Raw genomic sequence first — 14,147 nt, 5'->3', positions numbered from 1 at the left:
CAGGGAATGCTGGAAATCAAATCCCATTTGTGGTCATGGGCACCTGGTTCAGAAGGACAGTTCTTTTCCATAGGAAGGAAAGCACAGAGCTCCAAGGTTTGGAAGGCATGTGAGAACCTCAGTAGGCCAAGGCCAGCCAGACGTGTCAGGAATGGCAGATTTTTTTTGGGAGCAGTCTTTGAATTTAGGGAATTTTGGGGGTGGAAACCAAATCTCGGCCATGGGCACCTGGAGAGGCAGGACAGTTCTTTCCCATGGGAAGGAGAGCATGGACCCTCCCTCAGTGTTTTGGGGACAGATGAGAAGTGACTATTGTGAAACCACTGCCAGCCAGACTTGTCCTGGCAATATTCCTATGGGAACAATCTCGGGATATAAGGAAATTTGGAGGTGAAATCCCAATTCTGGCAATGGGTGCCTGGAGCAGGACAGTTCTTTTCCATTGGGAAGGAAAGCACAGAGCCCCAGTGTTTCAGCAGCAGATGAGAAGTCACCCTCAACATACACAGTTCAGCTGGACCAGTCAGGCAGTCCATGGGAGGCCAAACCAGCCAGAGCTGTTCTGTGTTCCCTTGGTTTTATGGGGCTCCATAATGTCACAATGGTGCCTTGGATCCATGGGGCCCCGCAGTGTCATCATGGTGACTTGATTCCATGGTTTCCAGCAGTGTCACAATGGCCCCCTGATTACAAGAAGACCTGCAGTGCCACAATGGCCCCTAGGTTCCATGGGGTCCCACAATGTCACAGTGGCCCCTAGGTGTCATAAGGCCCCACAGTGTCACAATGGTCCCAAGGATTCCATGAGCCCTTGCAGTGTCACAATGGTCTCCATGGTTCCACAGGCCCCAAATGTCATGAGACTCCTCTGTTCCATGAGGTCTGCAATCTCACAATGGACCTTTGTACCCTGGGGCTTTGCTGTGTCATAATGGTCCCCTCTGGTATTACCGCGCCTGAGTGGGTCGCAGCTGGTGAGAGAGAGACAGTGAATCTTGTTTCTTGAATCAGAAGGCTTGATTTATTAATATAAGATATTATATATAATGCATTATTACTATACTAATAGAATAAGGAGAGAGGTTTGCAGAGCAGCTAGGCTAGGCTAAGAATAGAAAGAAAGAATCTAAAACAAAGTTGTGGCCAAGGACTCAGTCCCTAGCTTGTTCCTTGTGATTGGCCCTTAATTATAAACATGGGAACATGAACCAATCACCAATCAAAATAGGTGCCCCTGTTGCATTCCCCAGCAGCTGATAATAATTGTTTACCTTGTCTTCTGAGGCCTCCAGAAGACGCAGAAATCCGAAAGAAAGGATTTCTGTGGAGAAATATGTCTGAGGCACTCTGGCTTCACAGTGTCACAATGGACCACTGATGACATGAGGCCACTCTGTGTTGCCCTGGAGCTTTAGTTCCATGCAGCCCTGCAGTGTCACAAAGGCCTCTTGATTTCATGAGGCCCCACAGTATCACAATGGTCCTCCCAGGGCCACCATGAGGAGGTCCATAGTATCACAATGGACTTCCTCATGGTCTCACTGGTTCCATGAAGCCTCATTGTGTCCCAATGGTTTCCTAATTCCACGGGGCCTCATAGTGTCACAATGGTCTCCATGTTTATATGAGGCCCAGCAATGTCACAGTGCTCTCCATGATTCCATGGTGCCCCACAGTGTCACAATGGTCCCTTGATGTCACAGGGCCCCACAGTGTTACACTGGCTCTTTGGTCTGACAGGGCCCCACAGTGTCGCAATGGTCCCATGGTCTCACAGGGCACCACAGTATCACAATGGTCCCTTGGTCTCATGGGGCCGCACAGTGTCACAATGGTCCCTTGGTTCCATGGCCCTGTGCTGCTGCATTCCCCCCTCCCCTTCTCAGGCCACCCTGCCAGCTGAGAAATGCTCCTTGGGCCTCAGCCTTGGCCAACAGCCCCTGGGCTCAGCTCCTCTGCAGCTCATCACAAACACTGTCTGCTCCAGGCACTGCTGCTGCCCAACCAGCTCCTGGTTTCTCTAGGAACAGCCCTGGGAACTGTTTTTGTTCCCTCAGTGGCACAACATCCCTGTTCTCACACTGCCAAAGAAAGCTGTTGGTGCCAAGTGTGGCCAGGATGAGCCATTGCTGGGACTGAAGCCCCTCTCTTGGGGCCCTGCAAACAGCGCTCCAAAAGGAGCCCTTGGAGCTCTCCTGGGCCAGCGACTCCCTCTGAGTGGGGCCTCTCCCAGCCGGGAACTCTCCCGTTTGCTGCACTCGGGGATCCTGAACAACGACGGAGCCTGGGCCAATCCCCCCCACTCCTCCAGGCTCAGCCCTTTGCCCTTTGCTGGGAGATGCCAAAGGATCCACAGGGAGCATTTCCTGCCCTCAGGGGAATTGCTCACAGGTGCCTTGCCTTGACTCTTTGTGTCTGTGTGCGCACAGGAGTGCCTGTGCTGGGGAAATGTGGCAGAAATGCTGCTCTCTGAGGGGTTGGAGTGCTTTGGATAGCTGAGTCAGTAAGATATCCAGGTATCAGTAAGTAAGGTTTTGTCACAAGCTCTAAGCTAAGTTAAATGCTGCTAAGAGCTGTTCTTTTGCTAAGATATAAAGTTTATTTTAAGTTATTACCTAATTATTTAAAGTGGTATTCCTGTTTTAAATTGTTAAGTCATAAGTTATAAGTTAGGTTAAATAGTGTTAAGTAGCATTCTTCTGCCAAATTGTGAAGTTGAAGGTATCACTTAAGGTTAAGGTGTAAGTTAAATTCTGTTAGGTTTGAGCTCTATTAAGCTTTTAGGCTGTATCCCTTTTATCCTTGCCTTCACTGTGCTTGTGTCATAGACACACACAGGGACAGTTCTCAGCTCATTTCTGGTTTGATTGCCTGGACTTGGTTTGGTTTTGTTGTTGCTTTGTTTCCTTGGTGTGCCTGAAGTGCCCAGTCAGGAGCAGAGTGACTCTTGCCAAGGAACTTTATGCTGCTGTCCCTTAATATTAAATCTGATTTTTGCTGCTCCCTTGCTGGGGATTTTTTTCAGCGCTCTCAAGGCCTTGTTTGTAACAGGGTAAAGGAGCCCTGGCCCAGGCTCTGGCCCTGGGGGACACGGGGACTCTGCCGGGGGGTCCCTGTCCCCCTGTGCCACCCCCAGGGCCCCGGCCCCCCATCCCCATGTCAGGATCTGGGGTCGATCTCGTGGAACATCCTCTGGGGGAGGCTGCGGGGCCGGGGGCAAGGGGACCTGGGGGGACAGGGGACCCCACTGTGCACGAGCAAGGTTGGACTGATCTTGGGGGGAACTGTGAGGGAGGCCACCTGTTCATGGAGAAAAGGATAGTGAAGGATTAGAGGAGATCCCTGTATCCAAAATCAAAGCCAATTCCCATACACCCTCCTCTGTAATACACAGACAGTGTCTTTAGCTTTTTTTAGTTAGGAGGTTTTCTATATATGCTCCCCCATATCTCTGCTGCTGCTCCTGCATATCAGAAACCCTCAGCATTTCTGAGGGACTCAGGGAGAGCAGAGAAAGTGGAGACGGGGGGGGAGATGGTCTGTCACTTCATTCTGTTTGGAGTTTGTCTGGGCTTTCACTGTTCTCAAATGGAGGATGTTCACACTCCCACATTTTCCTTAAAATTCCTCAGGTACTGCAGAGAGCAGATGGATGCACCACAGCCCAGCTCCAGATTTGTAGACAAGGACTCACATTGCTCATTTCACCAACCCAGAAGCATTTCAGTGTCAGAACACCTCTGCCTTTCCCCATCAATCTTATAACCCAGAGATGTTACAGGACAGGTTTGCACCCTGCTTAGAGCATTGAAGCTCCAAGCTTGGACTGAAATCTCAGAGGGACTTCCAAGTGTCCTTATGATGGCATTGGATGAAGGGAGATGCAGCTCCTTCCCTGGCTGCACTGACAGCATTGCCCAGAGCTGGGCACTGGGGACAGCATCATCCTGAGCCAGCTGTGCCCCCTCCAGAGCCCCCATGCCAGGCAGCTGCTCCCAGCCCTGTGCTCTGCAGAGGGAACTGGGCCCAGGGCTGCAGAACTGCCCCATGGCTCTGCTGCATCTCTGCCTGCACAGGAGGGGCTGCACGCCTTGGAGCCCCAGCCCTGAGGACAGAGGCTTGACTGGGGCACAGGACGGAGGGGGCTTGTTCAGAGGGAGGGGCTGCACTGGAGGGGATCCTGTGGACATCTCTAAACTCTCCCTGCCACAGCGTTTCTGGGTTTTGTTTTCTCTCCTTGCCTGCTCTTCTCTCTGCTTCCTGGGGATTTTCCTCCTGCAGGTGTTCCCCTGTGCCTGATCTCTCCCTGTCAGCACTCACAGACCCCAAATCTCTGGGCACTCTCCCTGGCCTGACAGAACCCTGCCTCTTTGCAGGGCACTGGCTGGGAGCAGGTTCTGTTGGCAGCTTGGAGAAAGGACTGCACAGACTGAGACTGACGGGAACAGCAATGGCGATGCTGGTGCTGTCCATGGGCAGAGTAGCTGAAAGAAAATTAGATATCTCCTACCAATCACTAAAACGTATAGTTTGCATTGTCTCAGGCACTTGTCAAAGTTAAAAATAAATATTAATAATCAACCTTTAATATTTATCTCCCCCTCCCTGCCATTGTCCAATATTAGGAAACTGAATACAATGTCTTAGGAAATTACCTCATTTTTTACAAAGTCCTTGTTTTGGAAATATTCTATGACTGATCAGAAACCGTCAGCATGTAAGAGATTCAAGAGCATTTCACCTCCCCCACACCAGAAATATTGAGAGTTGTACTCACAGAGTCTGTAGGCACTGGGATGTTCCAGCTTGAGGAGATGGCTCCAGGAGCTGCAGCTGCATTGTCCTGCAGCCAGAGGTTCCTGTGCCAACGGCTGGCAGTGATTCTGCCCCAGGCACTTCTCAGCACCTTCCCAGCCCTGACTGACTGAAGCTCTCTGTGCCTCTGTGCTGTGCCCAGGGTGGCTGCAGGCAGTACCCCAGCCCTGCTGGGCTGGAGAAGAGCTGCTCATCAAGAGAAATGAGCTTTTGAAGTTCTTCTTGTTTATCAGGAGCTGCCTCTGTGCTGGGAGCCCAGCCCAACTCAGCAGCACAGACACAAAACAAGGAATTTAATGAGCCTCTGGGGCTTTGTGCTCAGGCCCTGAACATCAGTCCCTGAGAGGGAGCTGAAGAAACCTCTCCAGAGCTCCAAGTCAGAATCTAACTCCGAAGTCTCTTGGACTTTTAAAGGGTCCCACTGAGGGACACAACTGAGAAAGTGTCCCCAGGCCCCAGGAAGAGCAGAAAACTGGAGGCAGTGATGACAGGTGGGGACAAAGAGAAGCCAAGTCTTGGTGCCCTGAGGCACAGCAGAGTCTGTGCCACCAAGGGCTGTGAGAAGACACCTTGTCCTGAGGCCCTGGGGCCTCCTGGCACAGCCCCAGCCAGGCTGGGCACTGTCAGCCCCTTGTCCTGCCCTCAGCATCCCCCCCCAGCCCACATCTCAGTGGCCTCAAGGATCTGCTGGAAGGAGTCCCTTGGGAGCCTTGCTCAGCAATGGCCCTGGAGGCTCCTTCATGCACCCTGCAGGGACTGCAGGTTTTTCAAAGGCCTTGGGGTTTTGCTTTTGCCTTGGAGTCTCTGAGAGGTTTGTGCAATCCTGGCCTCCAATTATCTGCTGTAATTAGTCCCTGCAGAGGCTTTGTCAGTAACAATACTGAGCGGGGCTCATTAATACTTCAAGGTACTTCAGTTATTTTAAGGTACTTGGTGTTTCCCTTTTGATACAGACACTGTGAGAGGTTTGTGCAATCATGGCCCCAATTATCTGCTTTAACCAGTCCCTTGAGGGCTTTGTACTGACACTCAGTGGGGCTCATTAATGCTTTGAGATACTCAAGGTTTTTAAGGTAGTATGGATTTTTCCTTTCTACACTGAATTTCTCAGAGATTTTTTTGCCATCCTGGCCTCAAGTTCTCTCCTTCAATGAGTCCATGAGGATCCTGTGTTGGGGATGGACCTCAATGAGACCCATTCATGCTTTGAGACACTTTGGGGTTTTTCTCTGACTTTGACTCCTGGAAAGGTTTGTGCAATCTCCTCTCAAGCCCTGATGTTCAAGGGCTCAGCTCCAAATGCACCACAGGGCTCATTAGGATCGAGCCTGTCCTGACAAACTATGGCTCTGCCTTGATTTCTCTCTTGTCTGGAGCAGTTCTTTAGGAAGTATTCCTTTTACAGTTATGGAGAATTATTTTAAACAGCTCCTAAGAAATATGTATTCCTGTCTTAAAGGGTGTCTTTTATTGCTGTTCTTACTATACAGGAGGTGATTGCAGCATTCTGTGATTGATATTGATCCAGGGTCTCTCCTAAGTTGGTCTGGCCAAGTCAGGGAAGTTGTACATTGGAGCTGACCCAGTGTGGACAACCTTGCCCTACATTCCCCAACCCCATGTGAGAAACAATTTTTAATTTCAAATATTTTAAATGGTTTATTAAGGCCATATCAAAATACAACAGAAGACTGAATAAAGAAAAGGATACAGCACCAGGAGCAAAAGATTCAGTCACTGTGTGCTCATCTACAAAATGGATGTTTTGTCTTTTACACCTCTAGCCCCTCCCAAGGTCATGTCAATCGACTCCTCCTCCACTGTCCAGTGGTGGAGATCACTGTCTTACACCTTGATTGGAGGTCAGGCACTGCCATAGTAACAAGCCAACCCTCCCAAATGCCCCAACTACTGAGGCCATCCTGTGATAACAATGCAAGGGGGAGGGGAAGGATAACTATACATCTAAAAAACTTTTCTTAACATATATTTAATATTCACCCCTTAATTATGATAGTCAACCATAGAATTACTCATCTATAACAAGCTCCCCTTTTCTTTTTCTGTAAGTCCTTTTGCTTGAACTATTAGGTAAAAACTTTCTCTCTCTCTTGAATGAGTCATACCAGCATCTGTTGATGTGGGCAAGGACAGCGGGACAGGAGAAAAAAATCTCAGGTTTTCCTTAGACACACTTATTTGGAATGGACAAAAGGGCATCACAGAGGTCCAGTATGGCTTTGACTCCCATCTGCCGTGCCTATGTGGCTGCTAGCCATAGTTAGTGTATCTTAGGGGTGAGTACAGAGGCCAACTTGGTCCTGCCCTCCAGTCCCTGGTGAATTAAAAGGCATCTGAGCAATGATAGAGGTCTGGTATGGCCTTTTGTCCCTTCCTTATCATGCCTTAGGGGTTGCTACCCACAGCAGAGCTATGGAGCCTTCTTGGTAGTGAACAAAGGGGCCAACCTGATCTTGCCCTCTATTCCTTGTCTTACTTATTAAAGATGCTGCCCCATTATGTTTTACAGTCCTTTGTGTACTTCTCCTCAACAGATGCTGGTAATTCTCACCCACTAAAACAGGAAGACAGCTCTCGAGCTGTTTGGTGGAAGCTTAACTCTACTTTTTGGGCATCTTGGTGTTTTTTTCTGGTTGTCTTTCAGTCTCTGCTTGAAAGTCAATCTTGTTTCACCCAGCCTGGAGGTTATACTCCATTCTTTGATTTCTTCTATGGGGCCTTTGACTCTGTTGGCATGAGTCCATCCCCGCTCTGCAGTTCACACGGCCAATTCGGTGGTGAGCGGTACCTGAAAGGGACCTTCCCACTGAGGCGTTAGAGGCTGATCTCTCCATGGCCTAATCAACACCCAATCCCCAGGATTAATATTATGGATTCTGAAATCCGGGGTGGTAGTTTGACGAATTGTCCCTTTATGTCTTAGCCCTTCTAAGGTTTGTGCTATAGACATAACTTATTTCTTGGCGTTGGCTTCCCTTTCCTCATAGGTGGCAACCTTCTGGGGTGAGGTCAGGAATGGAAACTCAAACATCATTTCATAGGGTGACACCCCCAGATCTGACTGGGGGTGGCTTCTAATTCTTAATAAGGCCAAAGGGAGACATTTTATCCATGACATTTGGGTTTCAGTCATTAGCTTAACTAGAGCTCTTTTAAGAGTTTGAATCATTCTCTCAACCCAACCGGAGCTCTGTGGATGCCGTGGAGTGTGTAATTCCTAATTTTCTTCCAAGGCCTGAACAACTTTCTGCAATATCGTAGATATGAAATGAGTTCCCCAGTCTGAATCAATCCTGTTTGCCATCTCATATTGGGGAATGATTGATTCTAGAAGTGTTTTCCTCACAACATTTTGGCTTTCACAGTGGCTACCACCTCTACCCAATGAGTCACGTGATCTACTATCACTGGCAAAAACTTCCACCGTTTTTGAACTGGGGGAGCTCAGTAAAGTCTACTTGGATGTTTTGAAAGGGCTGTAAGGCAGTTCTCACCCTCCTCTGGGTGTTTTCCTCATGATTTTCTTATTCACTTGTTGACTTATCACAGACTGATCAGCTACTTGCTTAGCTATTCTGAAAATTCCTATGCATCCCCAGTCCCTCAGAAACCGATCACTTAGCGCTTCGGTCCTCCAATGTGTTGTTCCATGTATGCCTTCTAGCATTTTCCTGGCAAAAGGTTTATTCAACATTTGCCTCCCATCTGCTAATCTCCACTTCCCTTCATTATCTTTCTTCTCTCCATTTTTGAGGAGCTCTTCCTCTTCTGTCCCACTCAATTCGGTGACTTTTTGCATATCTCTCATGGGTGTTAATACTAACCTTAGTTTTTATGTCTCTTAAAACTGGTGGCAGACCCAGAACTTCCCCAAATGTGCCCCAGAAATGTCACCAGGGACCCCAAAGCGGCCTCTTTTACCCTGTCTGTTAAAATGATATAAAAGATAACAAAAGGATTTAAAATAGGACTGATTAGCATAAAGAAGGAAAAATCAATAGCCACACTGCTCAATTAATTAATGAAGGGAATTGTGTTACTTAGAAACAATGACCAATAAATTTTTTGCTTGCTAAAAAGGTATGGACTTTATAATATTAAATATAAAATTTGGTAGTACAAATATAGAATTATACTATTATAAATAAGAAAAATAATTATAATTTTATCAATTCAGTAATTTTTTTTAAGGGGAAATGCATAATTATTTTTATGTTTTGGGATGTCAGTCTGTTAGAGACGGTCCAAAGATCCCTCATCTGCCTCACAGCCGCCATCAAGGATGGAGATTAAAGCCCTCCCCAAGGACTGAGACTGAGACCCTTCAAATTCTAACCCAGGGCGCTGGCCTGACTGGAGCAGGATGTCTGCCATGGGAAGCGGGATGTTTCCCGTAGGAACCAGTCCTGAAACAACGGGCCCCGCTCACTGCTGGCACCAGTTTGTGCTGTTCAGAACTGGACTGTCTGTACCTGTTCACAATGGATTTATTCTCCACTGTTCCCTCCATGTGCCGTCCTGCTCCCCTCCCAGCAGCAGATTATAAAAGAGCCTTGAGTTAACCAAAGACTTTGAGACTCTCCCCGACGTGACCAGATGGATCTATTGGCTGGACCACGAGGATTTCATATCTCTGTTGGTAGCTATCCCCCCGCTCCTTTTCTCTGTCTCTCTGTCCTTTATCTCCTTTCTAATCCTTGTGCTGCATCTGCTGTGGGCACTCAATAAAAGGTGCATTTGTTTTGGTTAATACTGAAAGTCCCCTGCGGTGTGTCTTTGCACCCTGAGATCAGTGAAACGAACCATCGTGACCCCCCTTGTACCAGGGGATGGTGACACGGCCTGATGGGGTTGCTGCCCACAGCATGTGAACGTGATCTTCTTGGTGGCGACTGCACTGGTTCATCTGCTCTTGCTTTCTGATCTGCCTATCCCAGAATTACCCATGCCACCTGCTTTTCTTATATTGTGGTTCTCTGTAGTTCCTTCAATAGTCAGCCCTTCCTAAGTTCACTCTTGGAATAGAGTACTATCACCTCCCCATCATATCAAGCGCATTTGAATGCACTTAAATGCATTTTGCCTGCATTCCAAATATGATCCCTGTTTTTCATTTACTGTGGAATCTCTGTTTGTATTTTCTACCTCTGTTGAGGTGGGATTGAAGGTACTTGAGATGATATTTCACATTCAGATTCAGGGGGTTTTTGTTTCTTATCAGTGACACAGGCTCACAACCATGAATTCTGCAGCCTTTCATCTAAGGCACAAAATGTCTCCCTGTCTCTTGTTACAAGGCCTGGATGGTACCAAGGAGACCATGGTGATACTGGGGATCCAAGGAGACCGTGGTGACACCATGGACACTCATGGAACCATGGGCATTGTGACACAGCCAGGCTTCATGGAACCAAGGAGTCAACCTGGTCTCTACCAAACCTCATGGAACCAAGCGCCCATTGTGACCCTGAAGAATTTCAGGGAACCAAGAGTCTCTTGTGACACAGTGGGGTACCCATGAAGCCATGGGGACCATTTTGAAACTTCAAGGCCTGATGGAACCAAAGGGTCATTCTGGCACTTCTGAGTCTTGGAACCAAAGAGACCACAGTGACACAGCAGTGGGGCTCTGTGGAACCAGGGGGCCATGGTAACATTGTGGAGTGTCACTGAACCAACTGTCCATGGTGGCACTGCAGGGCCTGATGGAATCATGGACACCATTGTGACACAACAGGACGTCATGGAAGCAAGGGGCCATTGTCACACTCTGGGGCCTCTTGGGATCCAAGGGCAGTTGTGATACCATGGAAATTATGACAGCTGTGGCACCATGAAACCAAGGAGACCATTGTGACCCTACAGGACCCCATGGAACTAAGGATTCATGGAACAGTGCAGGACACATGGAACCAAGGGGCCATTGTGAAGCTGTAGAACCAAAAGAGCCCATTGTGACACTGTGGGCCCCCATGGATCCAAAGGTCCATGTTGACATTGCAGGGCTCCATGGAATCCTGGAGACCACTTTGAAACTTTGGGGCCTTGTTGAATTAAGTGGCCCTGCAGGGTCTGATGGAACTAGGGAGACCCCATAGAACCAAGGGTCCATTGTGACCCTGTGGTACCAAGGTGTCGTGGGTTGACCCAGGCCAAATGCCAGGCATCCATGTGGGCTGCTCACTCACTCCCCTCTGAAGCTGGACAAAGATAATTTAATAAAGGGTTTGTGGGTTGAGATAAGGACTAGGCGAGATCACTCATCAAATACTGTCCTGGAAAAACCGGCTTAGCTTAGAGATGTGAAATTCATTTATTAATAACAAGGTCAGAGCAGGAAAAGGGGAAATAAAATAAGCCCCTCACCTCTCTCCAGTTCTGCCTCCCACCCCAGCAGTGCAGGGAGACAGGGAATGAGGGTTATGGTCAGTTCATCACCCATGGCTTCTGCCCCTGCTCAGGGAGAGAAGTGGTTCCCCTGCTGCACCGTGGGTCCCTCCCAAGAGAGACAGTTCTGCAGGAGCTTCTCCCATGTGAGTCCATTTTGGGGGCAATAGCCCTATGCAAACTGCTGCAGTGTGAGTCCATGCCAGGGACACCAGTCCTTCCCAAACTGCTGCAGCATGGGTCACTCTTCCAAGGGGTGCATTCCTCCAGGGACAGGCTGCTCCAGCCTGGGAGCAGGGCCCCTCTCTCCATGGCTCTCCTGCAGGGTGCCTGGGTCTCCAGTGCCTGGAGCACCTCCTGCCCCTCCTTCTGCACTGACCTTGATGTCTGCAGAGTGGTTCTTCTCACATGTCCTCCCTCTGCTCTCCTCTGACTGGAGTTAAAACTGTGCCACAATCTCTATTTTGATTTCTTTTTCAATCTGTTATCACAGAGGCATTGCCACCATTTGTAACTGGCCCAGCCTTTGCCAGCAGCAGGTCCATCTGTGAAGCCACCAGGAATTGGCTGTGCCAGACATGGTGGAAGCTTCCAGCAGCTTCTCACAGGAGCCATCCCTGTGCCCCCTGTGAAATACAAAGCCGTGTTTCGTGTCAGGTACGTACAGGCAACATGGTATTTGTGATTGTAATATGGGTGGAAACCGACCATGGGACAGTTATAAAGATGAATTCTAATAATTACTGAGGAAAGTAAAGCATGGAAGAAGGCCTTTGAGCCGAACTTTTGTTCGTAATTAACCTTTATAAGTCTTAAGTTGATTTAGGAGCATTTGAATTAAAGCTTTAAGGATGTGGCTTTTTGACAGGAATTTTCTGCTTGTAGCTAAGCCTTAAAGAGTTTTGCAATAATAACCTTTTGAATTGTTTTAGAATATTGCTTGTTGTAAGGGTCTTTGAAACTATTGCTTTAGAATATATGAAAGGAAACATGCTTATCTCACATCTTAACAAAACAGTGAAAAGCAGCTTGAGAAAGGAAGATGACCATCAACTCAAGAAATAATAGTTTCGACCAAGGGAAGCTGGACATCACTGTTTTGAGATTTATAGTCTCTGCAATTAAAAGGTGGATCCACATCTGGAATCTGGACCACACCATCTGGGAGATTAATTCCTTCTTTCAGAAACCGAACCACCACCATCTGGGGATACTCCTTTCTGGGATACATCCTGAGAAAAACGAAATCACAATAGGTATAGAATTGTGGCATAAAAATTGGGAATAGAAACTGCTGAGAAAGCTGAGTACCCCTATAAATACCTGTATGCCTCAACTCTCGGTGTGCAGTTGGAGGGAAAACATCCCCCACTGTACCCAGCGCTGTATTGCTCTTACTTTACCATATTAATTAATTAATTAATTAATTAATTGCTGCTTGAATATTGGCCCAGTCAAGCTTCTCATGTATAACACCCCTGTGGTGGGAGCTGGAAGAGAAGAAGGGGACACTGGCCTGTCTCTCAGGGGAGGCAGGGCTCATTTGTTAACTGCCCATGCCTCCCAGCTGAAAACTTTCAAACTCAGTGTTTTTCTGGGACACAACATTTTTCACAGGCTGATTCACGTTTGGTCAGGGGCTTCTCGCTGGGATTTGGGGTGCCTGACTCCCCTCACGTGCACCAGCAGCGTGGGGGATGTGGCTCCCAGAGGTGCTGCCTCTGGCCACAAGCCCGGAGGGGATGGGGGTGATGTTGAGGAACAGAAAACAGGAACACTGGAATGTGAATCGTGGGGTTCAGTGGGGGGGTGGACAGCAAGCATCGCTGACTTTTTCTGGGGAAAGAAGACCTGCAGATCCGGGATGGAGATGCCTGGGAAAGCTTCTCCTTCCCAGCTGCCAGTGTGCACTGGTGGTTCTGGGGGGAGAGGGAAAAAGCGTTCGGTCACTCCTGCTGCCAAGGCACTGGCAGCACGGTGGGGGTGGGCTGTGAGAACAAAGACCCCGCCCTGCAGGCCAGGTCTGGGCTGTTTGGCTTGCCCACTGCCGGGTTTGGGGGCTTTGATCCCCCTACTCAGACCTGGGGCTCTGTTCTGTGGGCCAGGTCTGGGGTCCTTGGTCTGCCCACTCGGACTGGGGCCAGGGACTCTGTCCCACCCAGTGGTGCAGATCCAAAAAATCCTCTGCTGCTGCTGCTGCTGGTGCTGATCGTTCTGGGAAAAAAAAAAAAAAGAAAATAAAGAAAGAATAGAAAGGTGGTCAGAGCTACCAGCTCAAAGTACTGGAAAGCCACGAGTCAGACTCAGCCTAAGTGATTCAAGTAAGGGCTGTGGCCAAGGCATTCCAGAAATTTTCTCAATATTGTTTCATAAATATCAATGGATTTTTTTTTTTAATTTTTTTTTTTTAGTTATTGGTGATTTTTCTTTAGCAGTTCTTTGTTTCAGGATTCTGCAAGTCTGCTTCAGGACCAAAAGGGATCATTCAGGGATGTCAAAGATCAACATCTCCAATGACTGGGATTGTACTGGGATACTACACGGATCATACTGGGAGCAGCTGGGCCCATGCTGGGGCAGACTGCGGTCACATGGAGGGAGACTGGATCATACTGGGATCATACTGGGATGGAGTAGGAGCCTGCAGGGGGCAATTGAGACCATACTGGGGACAGATGGGATATACTGGGAGTGACTGGGATCGTTCTAGGGTGACCAGGAGCAGCTCTGAGCAACTGGGATCATGCAAGGAGCAACTGGGAGGAACTGGGAGTCACTGGGTGCATGTTGGGGGTGATTGAAAGCAACTGGACTTACACTGGGATGAACTGGGATCATGCTGGCGGTGACTGGGATCATACTGGTAGTGTGAGTGCAGCTACACTGAGGCTGACTGGGAGTGGTTGTGAGCAAATGGGATCATG

Source organism: Melospiza melodia, unplaced genomic scaffold (assembly GCF_035770615.1).
Source record: "Melospiza melodia melodia isolate bMelMel2 unplaced genomic scaffold, bMelMel2.pri scaffold_55, whole genome shotgun sequence".
Classification (NCBI taxonomy): Eukaryota; Metazoa; Chordata; class Aves; order Passeriformes; family Passerellidae; genus Melospiza; species Melospiza melodia.
Note: the sequence above shows the minus strand (reverse complement) of the source record.